The following is a 17296-nucleotide window of genomic DNA, read 5'->3' as shown; positions in this document are numbered from 1 at the left end:
AAAAGAAAACCATAAGCCAATATCTCTGATGAACATAGATGGAAAAATCTTCAATAAAATATTAGCAAATCAAATTTAACAATACATTAAAAAATCATTCACCATGATCAAATGGGATTTATTCCAGGGATGCAAGGGTAGTACAATATTTGCAAGTCAATGTGACATATCATATGAACAAGATGAAGGATAAAAATCACGATCATCCCAATAGATACAGAAAAAGCATTTGATAAAATGCATCTGTTAATGATAAAAACTTAACAAAATGAGTTTAGAAGGAACATATCTCAACATAATAAAGGCTATACATGAAAAACCCACAGCTAACATCATACTCAATGATGAAAAACTGAAATATTTTCCTTTAAGATCAGGATGTTCACTTGTACCACTTTTATTCAACATAGTACTGGAAGCCCTAGCCTGAGCAATCAGACAACAGAAAGAAATAAAAGGCATCCAAATTGGTAATGAAGAAGCAAAATCCACTATTTGCAGATGACATTATACTATATATAGAAAATCCTAAACACTCCACCAAAAAACTACTAAAATTGATAAATGAATTCAGTAAAGTCACGGGATACAAAATTAATGTATAAAGAAATTTGTTGTGTTTCTATGTACTAATAAAGAAGTAGCAAAAAGAGAAATTGAGAAAACAATTCCATTTACAATTGCACCAAAAAAGAATAAAATACCTAGGAATAAATTTAGCCAAAAAGGTGAAAGACCTATACTCTGAAAACTATAAGAGAATGATGAAAAAAACTGAAGATGATACACACAAATGGAAAGATACTTCATGCTAATGGACTGGAAGAATTAATATCCTTAAAATGTACATACTACCCAAAGCAATCTATAGATTCAGTGCAATCCCTGTCAAAATACCAATAGCATTTTTCACAGAACTAGAACAAATAATACTAAAATTTGTATGGAACCACAAAAAATCCTTGAATAGTCAAAGCAATCTTAAGAAAGAACAAAGCTGTAGGTATCACAATCCCAGATTTCAATATATACTACAAAGCTGTAGTCATCAAAACAGTATGGTAATGGCACAAAAAATAGACACATTTATCAATGGAATAGGATAGACACCCCAGAAATAAACCCATGCCTATATGGTCAATTATTGTATAACAAAGGAGGCAAGAATGTACAATGGGGAAAAACAGTGTTTTCAATAAATGGTGTTGGGAACACTGGACAGCTATATGCAAAAGAATGAAACTGGACCACTTTCTTACACCATACACAAAAATAAACTCAGAATGAGTTAAAGACCTAAATGTGAGACCTGAAACTCCTTAAAGAAAACATAGGCAGTAATCTCTTGGACATTGCCCTTAGCAACATATTTATGGATATGTCTCCTCAGGCAAAACAAAAGCAAAAATAACTATTGAGATTACACCAAAATAAAAAAAAATTACACAGCAAAGGAAGCCATCAACAAAACAAAAAGGTAACCTAGTAAATGGATGAAGATATTTTCCAATGGTATATCCAATGGTATATAAGGAACGCAATACCAAAAAAAAAAAAAAAAAAAACCCCACAAACAATCCAGTTAAAAAATGGGCAGAGGACCTGAAGAGTCATTTTCCAAAGAACACATACAGATGGTCAACAGACACATGAAAAGATGCTCATCACTCACCATCAGGGAAATAAAAATCAAAACCACAATGAGATATTACCTCAAACCAGTGAGAATGCCTAGTAACGAAAAGACAAGAAATAACAAATGTTGATGAGGATGTGGAAAAAAAGGAACCCTTGTGCACTGTTGGTAGGAATGTAAATTGGTGCAGCCACTATGAAAAACAGTATGGAGGTTCCTCAAAAAGTTAAAAATAAAATACCATATGATCAAGTAATTCTACTACTGGGTATTTATCCAAGGAAAATGAAAACACTAATTTGAAAAGATATATGCACCCCAATGTTCATTGCAGATGATTTACAATAGCCAAGATAAGAGAGGGAATGAAATGTGTACTGATAGATGAATAGATAAAGAAGTGGTATGTATATACAATGGAAAAATACTCCTCCATAAAAAAGAATGAGATCTTGCTATTTGTGACAACATGGATGGACCTAGAGAGTATTACCCTAAGTGAAATGAGTCAGAGAAAGACAAATGCCATATGGTTTCACTTATATGTGGAATCTAAAAAACAAAACAAACAAATAAAAAACAGACTCTTAAATACAGACAACAAACTGGTGATGGCCAGAAGGGAGGTGGGTGGGCACATGGGCGAAATAGATAAAAGAGATTAAGAGGCACAAACTTCCAGTTATAAACTAAGTCACGGACATGAAAAGTACAGCATAAGGAATATAGTCAAATACTGTAATAGCATATGGTGACAGATGGTGACTGCACCTATCGTGGTGAGCAGTGAGTAATGTATAGAATTGTTAAATCACTATATTGTACGCCTAAAACCAATATAACATTGTAGGTCAATTATACTTCAATAATAAGAAAGAAAGATAGAAAGAAATATTCCCACCCATTTGTGTTATAGGAAACAGCTTAGCACAAAGAAACAACCTTCCTTATATGACCTAAGACTCATAAATGTCCCCTTGGCCCTATATGACAAGGAAAAACACAGACCCTACCAATGTCCATTCTTTGCCTCATAAATGATTAGCTAAACTGTTTTGTCCCCACTGATCAAACAGAACCAAATATTTGTTACATAAATTTTGGTTAAGTTTCTCTCCTTCCCTAGGTTCCTGAACTGTGACCCACTCTTACCCCTACCCTGCTTAATGGCCCCTTCTGAAAATAGGCTGACTTCAGGGTAAAGTCATCTCTGATCTTTTTTTCAATCACACCTCTCTCCTCCCACTTTCCTCTACCTGGTCCTTTCTAGCCCTAAGCCTTGTTTACTCCTCCCTAAAAGGAAAAGCCATTTCTGCCTGACCTTTGAGATGATTGCAGATTTTATGGTCTGAAAATTTTCCCTATTGTAATAGTCCTCCTCCCCTTATTGCTATTAAATCTTTCAAGTACTCTCCTTACCAAAATCTGGATTTATTTTCACTTGACAGTCATTGGTGCTCTGACTCCAATGGAGCATGGGCCTCACTTACAGACTCCCACCATCTCTGTGGCAATAATGGCACTTTGTAGGTCCTTCAAACTGGTCTTCTGTTCAGCAATTCAACTATATTTGATGAATTCCACTCTCAAACCAGTGTTCTGCCATGTCCTATCTGTTGTAAGGAGTTACTTTGATTCCTTAAGGCAAAGAAACTTTTCTTTGGCCCTTCTTTGTAAACTCCTCTGGTTTTTCCTCTGCTCTTAAATTTGGAGATCATTTTAACAAATTTCCTTGGCAGGGATGGGAAGCTTGGGGTGGGGATTTTCTCTGACCAGAAAATTGTGAAGGAAAATTAATCAAGCAGGACTGTTTACTGTTTCATTTAAGATCTTAGCTCTGATTCCATTTTCTAATCCCATGGGGACCTCTACCTATCAATTGCCCTCCCTCTGCTCCTCCCACTGACTATGCTTCAACGTTATGGCACTAATTCAGTTAAACATCCATCTCTAAATGTAACATTATTTCACTAAGGTTAATCTGGAACTGCAATGACTCTCTGGGATTCTTGTGATCTCCCTAAATGTGTTCATCTCTGGGGGTACCTTGAATCCTGGTAATCCAAAACGCCCTCTGAACAATTTGCATATTTCTCACAGTATTAGGAAGGTGAATAAGTACTTTCTTTCTCAGTCCAAGCTTAATCAGGCTATCTAGTAATATCAGTCTATCTTATCTGAGTCCATTCAGTCTCTGAAGGATCATCTGCCAACCTCCTGTTGCTCTATCATCCATTCCAAACACAAAGTCACTTATATGTTCCTCAATTCCCTCTCGTTCACCCTCAGCTTCTCCAAACCTGTTTCTGTCTCCTTCACTTCCAGGTTCCACTCTCCTTGTATTTACCTGCCTTTCCTGAATTTAACACTACTTTTCCAGCCCTCTCACTTCCTACAGTTATTCAAGATCTTGATTCTGTTCCCCCCGTGCTGGATTCCCATGGACAAGAAGCTACAGAACCTCAATTGCCAGCCCCCACAACAAGTCATATTTAAGCCTTGGTCTTGAGTTGACTTACATGCCATCATAAAGGATTCCCCTTATCCAAAAAAGAATAGGGATGAATTTTCTATAAAATTTAAGTTACTGCTCGGGGTATATTTTCCTGAGCTTCCTGACCTGTGCCAATTAGTCCAACTTCTTCAAGGACTTGAAGGTGTCCCGATGGCCTTGTGGTCCTATGGCCTTAAGGCCAAATGTGTCAAAATTCATGATGACTTACAATTAAACTAAAATATATCCATAACCTACAACAGGGCTAAGGAAATAAAAGGAAAAATGTTAGATTCCATTCCCATCAAAAAGTAAATAGTCAAAGATTCAGGAGTGCAGACAGCAAAGAGATGGATCAGTTTCTAACTGGAGGCACTGCTTAGAAAACATTTGGAAGAATCATTCAGATAGAATCCTAAATGATCACATGACATTCACTTTAGTCACCAGTTTTGTTAATGGGTTCCGTGCTGAACTGAGAGAACATATTCAAAATACTGCATTAATTGCATCCCTCTCTGAGATCCATGCTTTAGCAAAATACCATGAAGATGTACAGGCTACTAAAACTTAAAAGTATTTACTCACGGCTCTCCAACTGAAACCAATTGAGGGTAATCATACGAAGGACTTCAAGCCATCCTCAGGTTCCCTTCAGTCTCCCATAGATCAGAACACCTGCAGATACTGTAAGGAAAAAGGTTTATTGGACTAAAGATTAACCAAAAAGAAAATAAATCGAAGTCTCAATGACTCTCTCAAAGGGATCTGCTTCTGTCTGCCCCCAAATACTCTTAAACACACTGGATAAAATAATTCCCAGCCAGTGGGCTCCCAACCAACTTCCTCGTAGACACTGGAGCCACCTATTCCACCCTTAATACTTTACAATTCCCCACCATGATGGCTCAGAGTACACAAACCATCCTGGTGGTGGTGTTAGATAAACATGATTTGTCTCTTTCTAAACTACCTTCTCTATTTCTTGGACTCCATGATCATGATACCCAACAAAAATGATTCTACAAACTGTTAATCTGTTAGGCAGATATTTACTTCCTAATTGGAATATTAATGTGTATGTTCTACCGAAGGACTTTTTTTTTTTTTTTAAAGATTTTATTTACTTGAGAGAGAGAGAACAGGAGAAAAAATGTACAGGGGGAGGAGCATGAGGGAGAGGGAGAAGCAGGCTCCATGCTTACCAGGGAGCCCGATGGAGGGCTCGATCCCAGGACCCTGGGACCATGACCCGAGCCAAAGGAAGATGCTTAACCGACTGAGCCACCCAGGCACCCCCTGAAGGACTAACTCTTGAAAACCTGGAATCCTCCCCTACTCACCGTTTCTCTAACAGCTTTGTCACCCCAAATTTCCTTGCTCTCATTGTACTTCCCCAATCCCTTAACAGTTCTTGCATTCAGAATATGTTTGCTCATATTCTTGAGTCTCTTTGGGATATAGAATCAACAGACACAGAATATATTTTGACAATCAGAGTCCTTAAAAGTGGAAATAGGTATCACTACGTCCCTCCTTAAGCTACCCCAGTATCCTTTAAAACTTAAAGCAATTGAAGGTTTTAGACCTATTATTTAAGGACTTTTTAACAAAGAATTCCTGGTCCCTACTCAAGCTTCTATAATACCCCAACTGTTCCTGTGAAAAAGCCTAACAAAAAAGAATATCCATCGGTTCCAAACCTGGGGGCCAAAAATAAACTACTAAGACTTAGATTCCCTCTAGTCCCAAATTTAATAGCCTTCTCACTTCTATACTCCCTGTTACCATTACTTCACTCTTGTGGACTTATGTTCCAGCTTCTTCAGTATATTCCTCCACTATGATTTCCAAGACCTATTTGCCTTCACTTTGGAAAAACAACATGTTTGGAGTGCTATGTCTCAGGGGTTTATGGAAGCCCCCACCTATTTTTCCTCAGGTATTAAATTAATTTAAAGGATGTTATTTTTCCACATAATTCAATACCCCTTCAATATGTAGATCACCTCATTCTTTTCTCCAGTAAAATTGATAATTCACTGACAGATAGGCAAATACCTATTAGAAGCTCTGGCTTGAAAGGGGTATAAAGTTTTGAGAAAAAAAATACAATACTGCAGTCCTTAGGCTCTTTATTTAGGACATGATATCTTCCTTAAGGGAAAAACTTTGTCCCCAGAGTGTACCAAGGTCATTCTGAATTAGCCTGTATTTGAAATGAACAGATAAATTCCGAGCTTCCTGGGACTGATTAGCTATTGTAGGATGTTGATTCCTAATTTCTCTACTATAAGATTTCCTTTATATGATTATGGAAACAGTGTCTGAATCCATACAATGGATCTCAATATGTGAAGAGCATTTGAATCCTTAAAAATCTCCCTTTCCTCTGCCTTCAATTTGGAGTTCCCAAATTCCTTTGCCCTTTTTTCTATTTGTTTGTAAGAAAGGACATACTTTAAGCATCTCAGAATCATAACGGGAAACAGAGGCACATTGGATACTTACCCTCATTCTAGATCGGTGCTCAAACCACAGTTTACGTGCTAGGTCATACTTTGAATATTCATATACCCCATGTTGTCCAAAATCTTCTCCTGACTGAAAATATGCAACATTTTTCAAACTCTTCCCTTCTCTAGTGAGATCCATATTGCTTCTATTTTTAACATTATTTTCTACTCTTTCTCACATTCTTAAACAGTGTTTTTAAAATCTTAATCCCACTAGCCTTTCTCTTCTGACTGAAGAGTGATCACATGAAATGCGTTGCAGCCACCCAAACTTCAACCCATCCCCGCCCTGGTCTTACTGAAATTCCTCTTGTAGATCCAGATCTCATTCTCTTTGCTGATGGTTCATACCTCCACAGATCAAAACAGTGTTTCCAGGTAAAATATGCCATCACAAATTTCCAAAACCCTGTAGAATATGAACCTCTAATGCAAAGTCAACTAAGATAGCAAAATTCATGGCTCTTGCCAGAGCTTCTACTTTAGCTAAAGATAGGAGAGTTAATGTCTATACCAATTGCCTGGAGTATTCCATGACTCAGTATGTTATGGAAAGCCAAGGGATTTATGAGTGCAGCTAGAACACCAATCAAAAATGGGAAATAGTTGGTTGACCTTCTAAAGCCTTATTATTACCATAAGAGGTGATTATACTCAAAATCAATGCCCATATTGGCGATAAAACACTTGAGGCAAGGGGAAACTCATTAGCTTACAATATGTGAGTTAGCAGTTTATAAATCTGTCCTAATCCCATTATAATCAGACAAGATATTATTCATTCCACTTACCACCTGATCCTCTAATCAAGGAAATCAAAATCTCTTGTTTTAAGGCTCCTGAAGATTAAAAGGCCAATTAGAAACAAGATGGATATTGTATCCACTCAGATGAGATTCTGAGACACCCAGAAGACCACTTCATCTCTACTCAGTTCCCTTACTCGAAATTTGCCCTATGACCTTCACAAGATTACCAATCATGGGAAAAAATCAATTTTTCCACAATTTTTGGTGCGTAAACTTCACTCCTTACCTGGAACAAGTGGTACTCTCTTGCCACATCTGCCAAAAACCATAATCTTGGCAAAGCTGTAAGGGCAGATTAAGAAAGAGAGCCACACCTTCAGTAGTACCCTTTCTCCATTGAAAATTAGATTTTCTTTAACTCCCTAAATCTGATGGCTCTCCTTACCGTTATTTGCATGTCCTCTCAGTGGCTAGAAGCTTCCCCATGTAAAAGGGCCATTATTACTACTGTCACACTTCTGTACCAGGAATCTTCCCCACCTAGGGTAGTCCACTTGCCCTCTCAAGTGAACAGGGAATTTATATCACTGGTAAAGTTACCAGAGAAATCTGAGTTCTTCCTTTGTCCTACAAATAACACTGTCCTTACCACACCTAGTTATCTGAAATGATTGAGTGCCCAGACAATTAAAACTAAAATTTGCAAAACTCTCAGAAGAACTCAGTCTTTCATGGCCCAACATCTTGACTTTGGCCCTGATTGGTCTCAGGTCCTCTTTTACTGAACCTCACCTTTATTCCCCTAGGAAATAATTACTGGCAGACCTGTAAGAAATCCATACTCCACATGGGTGATAAAAGAATTCAATCTAATTAACTCAAATATTCTTAAAATTGTGAGGGACTTATTAAATATACCTACATTTATTATTAATAAGCTAGGGTTGCCAGGTGATGGGCATTAAAGGGGGCACGTGTTATGATGAACACTGGGTGTCATTTGCAACTAATGAATCATCGAACACTACATTAAAAATGATGTACTAAATACTGGCTAACTGAACATAATAAAAAATAAATAACAAATAAATACATAAAAATCTATATACTAAATACTTGCTAACTGAATGTAATAATAAATAAATAAATAAATAAATAAATAAATAAATAAATAAGTTAGGGTTGCTTTTCCTGCAGTCACCAAAACTACTTCACAATCTAGAAACTGGACACTTTTTCCTCTGGAGATGACATCACCAAAAAACTAACCTTGAAATACTCTGGTAGGGCACCAATACTATCTTTTTTTTTTTTAAGATTTTATTTATTTATTTGACAGAGACACAGCGAAAGAGGGAACACAGGCAAGGGGAGTGGGAGAGGGAGAAGCAGGCGTCCCTGCTGAGCAAGGAGCCCGTTGCGGGGCTCGATCCCAGGACCCTAGGATCATGACCTGAGCCGAAGGCAGATGCTTAACGACTGAGCCACCCAGGCGCCCCACGGTCTTTCTTACCACTATCACGCCAACCAAACTTCAGGGAATCTAACCCTGTTTCCACATCGCACAATTAAGAAGGCACAAGATATACATAGAATGGAAATCTACTCCACCTGGAGATCTTAAACTGAAGCCCTCCCAGAGCCTCAGAAATAGAAGGCTTTATGAAGTAAACAGCTTTCCTAAGAACTGCAGATCAAGCAGATGACATCTCCACACAGTCAGATTCTGCTGAAAATGTCAAAATAAGACCTCTCAGTATCTGTTTCCTATCTTTAACATTCTCATTTTCCTTCTTTGCTGCATCTTTCTTCTATGTTACCACCAACATCATCCTTGACATCCACTTAATTCTCCGCAGCTTTCCATGATGATTCTCCACTTGTATTATTTTCCTACTCTCCCCTTTATGCAAGCTGTTCCTCTTCTGATCATTCCTCCATCCTTTCCAAGACCCCCCAAATTATGGCATTCTTTTCCCCAGCTTATACCTCTAACCTATAACCTTAGCTCTGATTGTTGGTTATGTACTCCTAGAGTTTTCCAGCTTTCCACAAGTACTCCTTCCCCTACCTGGAAACAATACTATAGACATGATCTTCCATCTTTACACTGTTCTTGGAATATACTCTGCTTACAATCACAATTATAAGCTACAGAAGGCCATAATACATTTTTTAGCTTTATTGAGGTGTAACTCAGAAAAAGAAATTGTATATATTTAAGATGTACAACACGACCATTTGATATATGTATATACTGTGAAATGACTGCCACAATCAAGCTAATTAACATATCCATCACCTCACATAGTTACCATCTTCTTTTCTTTCTTTCATTGTGGTGAGAACACTAAAGATCTACCCTCTTAGAAAATTTCAAGTATATAATACATTATTGTTAACCGTAGTCACCATGCTGTTTAATAGATCTCCAGAACTTATTCATCTTGCATAACTGAAACTTTATGTTTGATCAACATCTCCCCATATCCTCTTCTCCACACCCCTGGAAACCACCATTCTATTCTTTGCTTCTATGAGTTTGACTATTTTACATTCCACATTTAAGTGAGATCATGCAATATTTGTCTTTCTGTGTCTGGCTTATTTTACTTAATGTCCTCCAGGTTCATCCAGGCTATTGCAAATGGTGGGATTTCCTTTATTTTTTAAAGCTGAATAATATTTCAGTGTGTATATATAGACCACATTTTATTTATCCATTCATCTGTTGACTAACATTTAGATTGTTTCCATACCTTGGCTACTGTAAATAATGCTGCAATGAACATGGGTGTACAGAAAACTTTTTGAGATCCAGATTTGATTTCCTTTGGATATATACCCAAAAATAAAATTGCTGGAAGGTGTGGTAGTTCTAGTCTTAATTTCTTGAGGAATCTCCATACTGTATTCCATAATAGCTGTACCAATTTATATCTCACCAACAGTGTACTAAGGTGCCCTTTTCTCTAAATCCTTGCCAGAATTTCTCATCTTGTGTCCTTTTGATTATAGCCAGACACTGTTAACAGGTGTGAAGTGATATCTCACCAAGGTTATGATTTACATTTCACTGATTATTAGTGATAATGAAGACTTTTCATATACCTGTTTGCCAATTGTATGTACTCTTCAGGGAAATGTCTATTTAAGTCCTTTGCCCATCTTTAGGGGTTTTTTTAGGGTTATTTATTTATTTATTTATTTTGCTATTGAGTTGTATGAGTTCCTTATAAATTTTAGATATTAACTCTTTATCAGATATATGTATTTCAGGGTGCCTGGGTGGCTCAGTCAGTTAAGCTCAGGTCATAATCCTGGAGTCCTAGGATCAAGTCCCACACCAGGCTCCCTGCTCAGCGGGGAGTCTGCTTCTCTGCCCCTCTCCTGGCTCATGTTCTCTCTCACTCACCTCTCTCTCTCAAATAAATAAATAAAATCTTTAAAAAATGAAGTCTTTAATCCAATTTGAGTTGATTTTTCTATATGGTGTAGATAAGGGTTCAATTTCATTATTCTGCATGTGGCTATCCAGTTTTCCCAATATTATTTAATGAAGAAACTATCCTTTCCCCATTGTGTGTCTTTTGTAGACTGTTGAAGATCAGTTGATTATCCATGAATTTATTTCTGAAGAGGGCCCTGATATTTTAAATATCCTTGTCTCTTAAGTTTATAGAAACGTGTTTTTATAGCAATTTCACTGAGTCCTTCTTTAGGAGGGAATTACTACTTGATCAGCTCTTAAGTCCTAGTATCCACTGCCTTTTTCAATTTTACATACCCACCTGGTTTCTAACACTGTTCTTCAGAATATCAACCCCCTTCCCTGTGTTCCTAGACTTATTTACAATTTGATGCCCTTTTCCTTAAAACTCACATCTCCAGATCCATTTTTAGAAGAAAAAATCTCAACCTGATTCTGCAGAGGTTGAACTGGAAAGTTACTTAATAATTATTTTTACTCTCTTTAGACAACCCCCAGTAATATTTATTTTGCCTGTGGAAACCAATTTTATTGGTATCTACCTTCCTATTGGACCTAATCCTCCTATCTAGATGATCTCATTAGCCCTTACAAGATCTTTAACCACACTGTCTTTCTTTCATCTTAACCTTTCTGATACCTCTGACTTAGACCTATTTTTAGTTCCAACAGAACTAACCAATCTAAAACCTCTCCACTTAGTTACAGAAGAATCCAGCTTCAAAGGAAACTGTGACTCTCCCTTTTCATTGGCTGTGAAGAGTCCTTGAAATGCAAAGCCAAGGAACTGTGAGTAAAACTAGAGGATTTACCTGCTATTGAGGATCATGCATAGGCAACATTCTTGCCTGGAGCCTCCTTTGGGTGAGCCACTTAGAAAGTATATTAAAACTCCAACATTTTTTCAATATTTGTTCTAGAAAGTAACAAGAATTATGGACAATCTCACTGAAACTACCAATACCATAACCCTAAAACTGCAAGAATTCCAAGGAACATTCTTTCACAACCATTAGGCATGGCATGAGAGTCTGACTTTGAGAGAGGACACTTGTACAGTGGTCAAAAGTGGCTGCTGGGCATGTGGTCTCTGAAACAACCCCAGTATCTATGTCATAACTAAAAAATATTTGCAAAATAGATATAAATAGAGAAATGTGTTGGGTAATGATGATACCTTCACCCTGCCATCTAGAGAGACATTAGGGCCAATATCCTGGCATCCTCTTTTCTATAGTTCATTACTGGCATCCTCTTAATTAGTAAACCTGAGGCCTTAAGACTCAGTTTTACTCCCTTATTCAGCCTTCAGTAATTATTTTGTTATATTATTAGCCATTCGTCATCAAGTGCTGGATTTCTAAGACCATCCAACAAATGTCAGTCTAACAAAATGTTCAACAGATCATTCCACTTATTTTTTTCATTCCCTATAAAAGAAAAGCCCTTTTCTGAATACCCATTGAGATACTCAGACTGTATGGTCCTAGTGTTCTCCCTTTTGTAACAGCCCCCCTTCCTTTATTGCAATAATCCTTTCAAACGAAATTTCTGCTTACTTAAGTCCAGATTTGTTCCTATTTGATAATATAGAACATTTCCCTTACCCCAGAACATCTTTCATTTCCTTCCCAATCAATCCCTGCCCTATACTTTAAAGAAGCAAGTTTTTTAATGATTTATTCCAACATAGATGTTTCACCAGTTTTAGAATGTTTTTAAGTGGAATAATTAAATAGGCACTTTTTTTATCTGCCTTCATTTTCTCAGCAAAACTCAGGCTTTCTTTTTTTTTTTAAGATTTTTACTTATTTATTTATTTGTTAGAGAGAGAGAGAGTGTGTGGGCGAGAGAGAGTGAGCAAGGGTACAAGCAGGGGGAGCTGCAGGCAGAGGGAGAAGCATCCTCCCCACTGAGCAAGGAGCCCAATGCGGGACTCGATCCCAGGGCACTGGGATCACGACCCGAGCCAAAGGCAGATGCTTAACAACCAACTGAGCCACCCAGGTGTCCCAAAACTCAGGCTTTCTTAACAAGCAGCATGTTGATATTTTGAGACAGATAATTATTTGTTGTGAGGGTATCCTATGTGTAAGATGCTTAACAATATCCCTAACCTCTACCTACTAAATGCCAATAGCATGTCCCACTGCTGCCCATTGTGATAACCAAAAATATCTCCAAGTATTGCCAATATACTGGGGGAGAGGAGCCAAACTGTCTCAACTTGACAACTACTATGGTTTGAGGTTTGCCCATTATGTTGTATGTACATTATTAGTTCCTTTTTAATACTGAACACTGTCCTATTTGATGGCTAAGCCATATTTTTTAATAATCTATTCTTGGTACACCTGGGTGGCTCAGTCGGTTAAGCGTCAGACTCTTGATTTCAACTCAGGTCATGATCTCAGGGTCTTTTTTTTTTAAATTTTATTTTATTATGTTATGTTAGTCACCATACAATATATCATTAGTTTTTGATATAAGGTCTTGAGATCAAGCCCTGCATCAGGCTCAGTGGGGATTCTGCTTCTCTCTCTCTCTCTCTCTCTCTCTCTCTCTCCTTCTGCCCCTCCCCTCTCTTTCTCTCTTTAAAATAAATAAATCTTAAAAACAATCTATTCTCTTTTTGGTGGACATTTGGTTCATTTACAGATTTTGGCTATTTTGAACAAAGCCGCTATGATCATACTTCAAAACATGCACATTTTTTGTGCATATGTTTTTACTTTTTCTGTATAAACACTGAGTAGTAGGTCATGCTTGACTTTATGAGGAATTGCCAGACCACTTCCCAAAGAGGTTTTACCATTTTATTCTACTACTCCCTTGATAGGAATTTACCATATATCATAACATATCATATGTTATCACCATATGATAAATTTGGTTGCTTACATCCTCACCAACATTTACAGTGGTCAGTTTTCTTATCATTCTATGGTGTATATAATAGTATGTTTGTATTTGCATGAAGACTAATGATGTCAAGCACATTTTCTTATCCCTACTGGTTATTCATAAAACCTTTTTTTAATGTGCATTACCAAGTCTTTCAACCTTTTGACCTTTAATAAATGGGTTTATTATTTTGATATTATTGAGTTCTGGAAGTCATTTATATATTATGTCAAATATATATTTTGCAGAAACAACAAATGTTGGAGAGGTTGTGGAGAAACAGGAACCCTCTTACACTGTTGGTGGGAATGCAAGTTGGTACAGCCACTTTGGAAAAGAGTGTGGAGGTTCCTCAAAAAATTAAAAATAGAGCTACCCTATAGCCCAGCAACTGCACTACTGGGTATTTACCCCAAAGACACAGATGTAGTGAAAAGAAGGGCCATATGCCCCCAATGTTCATAGCAGCAATGTCTGCAATAGCCAAACTGTGAAAAAAGCCAAGATGCCCTTCACCAGATGAATGGATAAAGAAGATGTGGTCCATATATACAGTGGAATATTATTCAGCCATCAGAAAGGATGAATACCCAACTTTCACATCCACATGGATGGGACTGGAGGAGGTTATGCTAAGTGAACTAAGTCAAGCAGAGAAAGTCAATTATCATATGATTTCACTTATTTGTGAAACATAAGGAATAGTATGGAGGACATTAGGAGAAGGAAGGGAAAAATGAAGGGGGGGAATCAGAGGAGGAGACAAACCATGAGAGACTGGACTCCGAGAAACAAATTGAGGGTTTTAGAGGGGAGGGGGATAGATGGATGTGTTAGCCCGGTGATGGGTATTAAGGAGGGCACATATTGCATGGAGCACTGAGTGCTATATGAAAACAATGAATCATGGAACACTACATCAAAAACTAATGATGTACTGTACAGTGACTAACATAACATAATTAAATTAAATTAAAAAATATATACATATATTTTGCAAATATTTTCTCACAGTCTGTAGCATGTATAATTTTTTTCTGTTTTTATTAAGTAAAAGTTTTGATTTTTTATGAAGTCCATTTATAAATTGTTTTTGGTTAGTGCTTTCTAGAGGTACTTTGCCCAATCCTTCAAGATTGTGGGGATATTCTCCTATTTTTTTCTCCTAGAAGTTTCATATTGTTAGGTCTATGATTTGTATCAAATAATTTTTGTGTATGGTTTGAGGTTTATTTTACCCATGTGCAAAACAGCTGTTCCATCACTATTTGCTGAAAATATCTTTTCCATTCAAATGTATCATTGCCTGATTTTAATCAATTGATCTTATAATTGTGAGTCCTTTTCTGAACTCTGTTTTTTCTATTGTCTATCTTTACGCAAATACCACAATTTGTAAATTTTAGTAGTTCTATGGAAAGTATTGAAATAAACTAATCTAAGTCCTCCAATTTTCTTCTTCTTTTTCATGATTGTCTTTGCTACTTGAAGACCTTTGGAATTTGATATAAATTTTAGCTTAAGCTGACCTTTTTTAAAGGGCAGTGAAACTATTCTGTAGGATACTATAGTGGTGAATACACATCATTTATGTTTGTCAAAACCCATGGAATATATGACATCAAGAGCGGACCCCAATGTAAACAGTGGACATTGGGTAGTAATGATATGCCAATGTAGGTTCACTGATCGAAATAAATGTACCACTCTGGTAGGAAATGGTGATAGTAGGGAATGTTGTGCTTGTATTGGAGTGGGGGTATACAAGATCTCTTTCTACTTTCTGCTCAATTTTACTGTGAACCTAAAACTGCTCCCCCCCAAAATAAAATCTTTCTTTTTATAAAAAACAAACAGGAAATGACTTTCTATTGCTGTGTATAATTGCTATTATCATTTTGTTCTTAAAGCATAATTATAATGTGAGGTAATAATGCTTAGAACTTAGTATGATAATTATTTTGTGTGTATATATGTATTGAAGAATGACTATTATCACTAGCAGGCTTATGCTAGGCTTATGCTTCTAATTGTTTTGTGGTTGTGGTGGTTGTTTTTGGTTTGAGATGGATATTTTCTTAAGTATTCCTGTCTTACTGCCTATGTTGCAAGGAATTTGGCCTCACCAAAAGACATGCTTGGCCTTTGTACTTACCTCCTGGAAAGTAAATCTCAAACTTTGGAATTTTCCAAATTCCATAGGAGTGTCCTTTATTTATGTGGGGCATCTACAACCATATCTGAGGAGGGAAAAAAAAGCTTGCTGAAATTTTTTATTGGGGGATTTGCCTTGAATCAATAGAGAGTCAAGAGACTCAGTAGAAATTCCTGGGGATTAGAATTGGTAATTTAATAATGTTTAGTCTTCCAATCTATGAAAACTCAAGTATTTTATAATTGTTGATGTTATTTTAAATACTATTTTATTTTTCCAGTTTTTCATTGATACACTATATTAAATGTTCCTGGTGCTTTGTACATTGAATACGGATTATGCAAACTTGTTAAATTTACTTATTAGATTTAGTAGTTATTTTATATATTATTTAGAATTTTCTATGTATATAATCATGTTATCTGCAAGAAACAATGTTTTATTATTTTTTCCTTTCCTTTTTTTTCATTTTCCATCTACTTACTTCCTATATCTTTTTCTTATCTTATTGCACTGACTGTAACTTCTTTTACACTGTTAAATAGACATTGTGATAATGGATATCCATTTCTTATTTCTAATCTTACTGATAAAACATTCAATATTTTACCATTAAGTAAAATGTTAGCTGTAGTTTTTTCATAGTTGCCTTAAAACAGATTGAAAAAAATCCCTTCTATTAGTTTTATGAGTTTATATTTAAATTATGAGTGAGTGTTGAATTTTGTCAAATGCTTTCCCCTCACTTCCCGAAGATCTGTTATAGCTTTTCTCAATCTCTATGAATATAGTAAATTTTATTAACTGAATTTTGAATGTTAAGGCAACCTTGAATTCCAAGGGTAAACTTATCTTGTTTAAATGCAGTATATATTTCAATATTACTAAATTTAACTTGCTAATATTTTGTTAGGGAATTTTGTATCTATCTTCATGAGGAATACTGGTTAGTGTCCTCTTCATGTCATACTTTGCTGATTTGGGGATCAGAGTCATAATGGTTTCATAAAGTTATTTCTAATATATTTTCTCTATTTAAAAAATATATTTTGAGGGGTACCTGGGTGGCTCAGTTGGTTAGTGTCTGCCTTCAGCTCAGGTCATAATTTTGGGGTCCTGGGATCGAGCCCCGCATTGGTCTCCCTACTCAGCAAGGAGTCTACTTCTCCCTCTCCATCTGCCCCTGCCCCCTACTCATGCACTCTCTCTCAAATAAAATCTTTAAAAAAATAAAATAACATAATAAAAACAAATAAATAAAAATGAATAAATAAAATATTTTGAGTAAGATTGGTATTATTTCTTCTTGATATGATACAATTTACTAGGAAATTCATATGGGTTTGACATTC

General features: G+C 36.3%; 1 pseudogene; it reads right to left on the bottom strand.

Moving 5' to 3' along the window:
- The window catches only part of LOC114199436 (small ribosomal subunit protein eS8-like), a 106137-nt pseudogene extending 99352 nt beyond the window's left edge, over positions 1-6785 (bottom strand).
- Positions 6786-17296: the final 10511 nt, after the last annotated feature.

This window comes from Eumetopias jubatus, unplaced genomic scaffold (assembly GCF_037043125.1).
Source record: "Eumetopias jubatus isolate StellerSeaLion01/CBP00866 unplaced genomic scaffold, mEumJub1_p1.0 scaffold_11, whole genome shotgun sequence".
Classification (NCBI taxonomy): Eukaryota; Metazoa; Chordata; class Mammalia; order Carnivora; family Otariidae; genus Eumetopias; species Eumetopias jubatus.
This window is presented reverse-complemented; position numbering and strand designations above follow the sequence as displayed.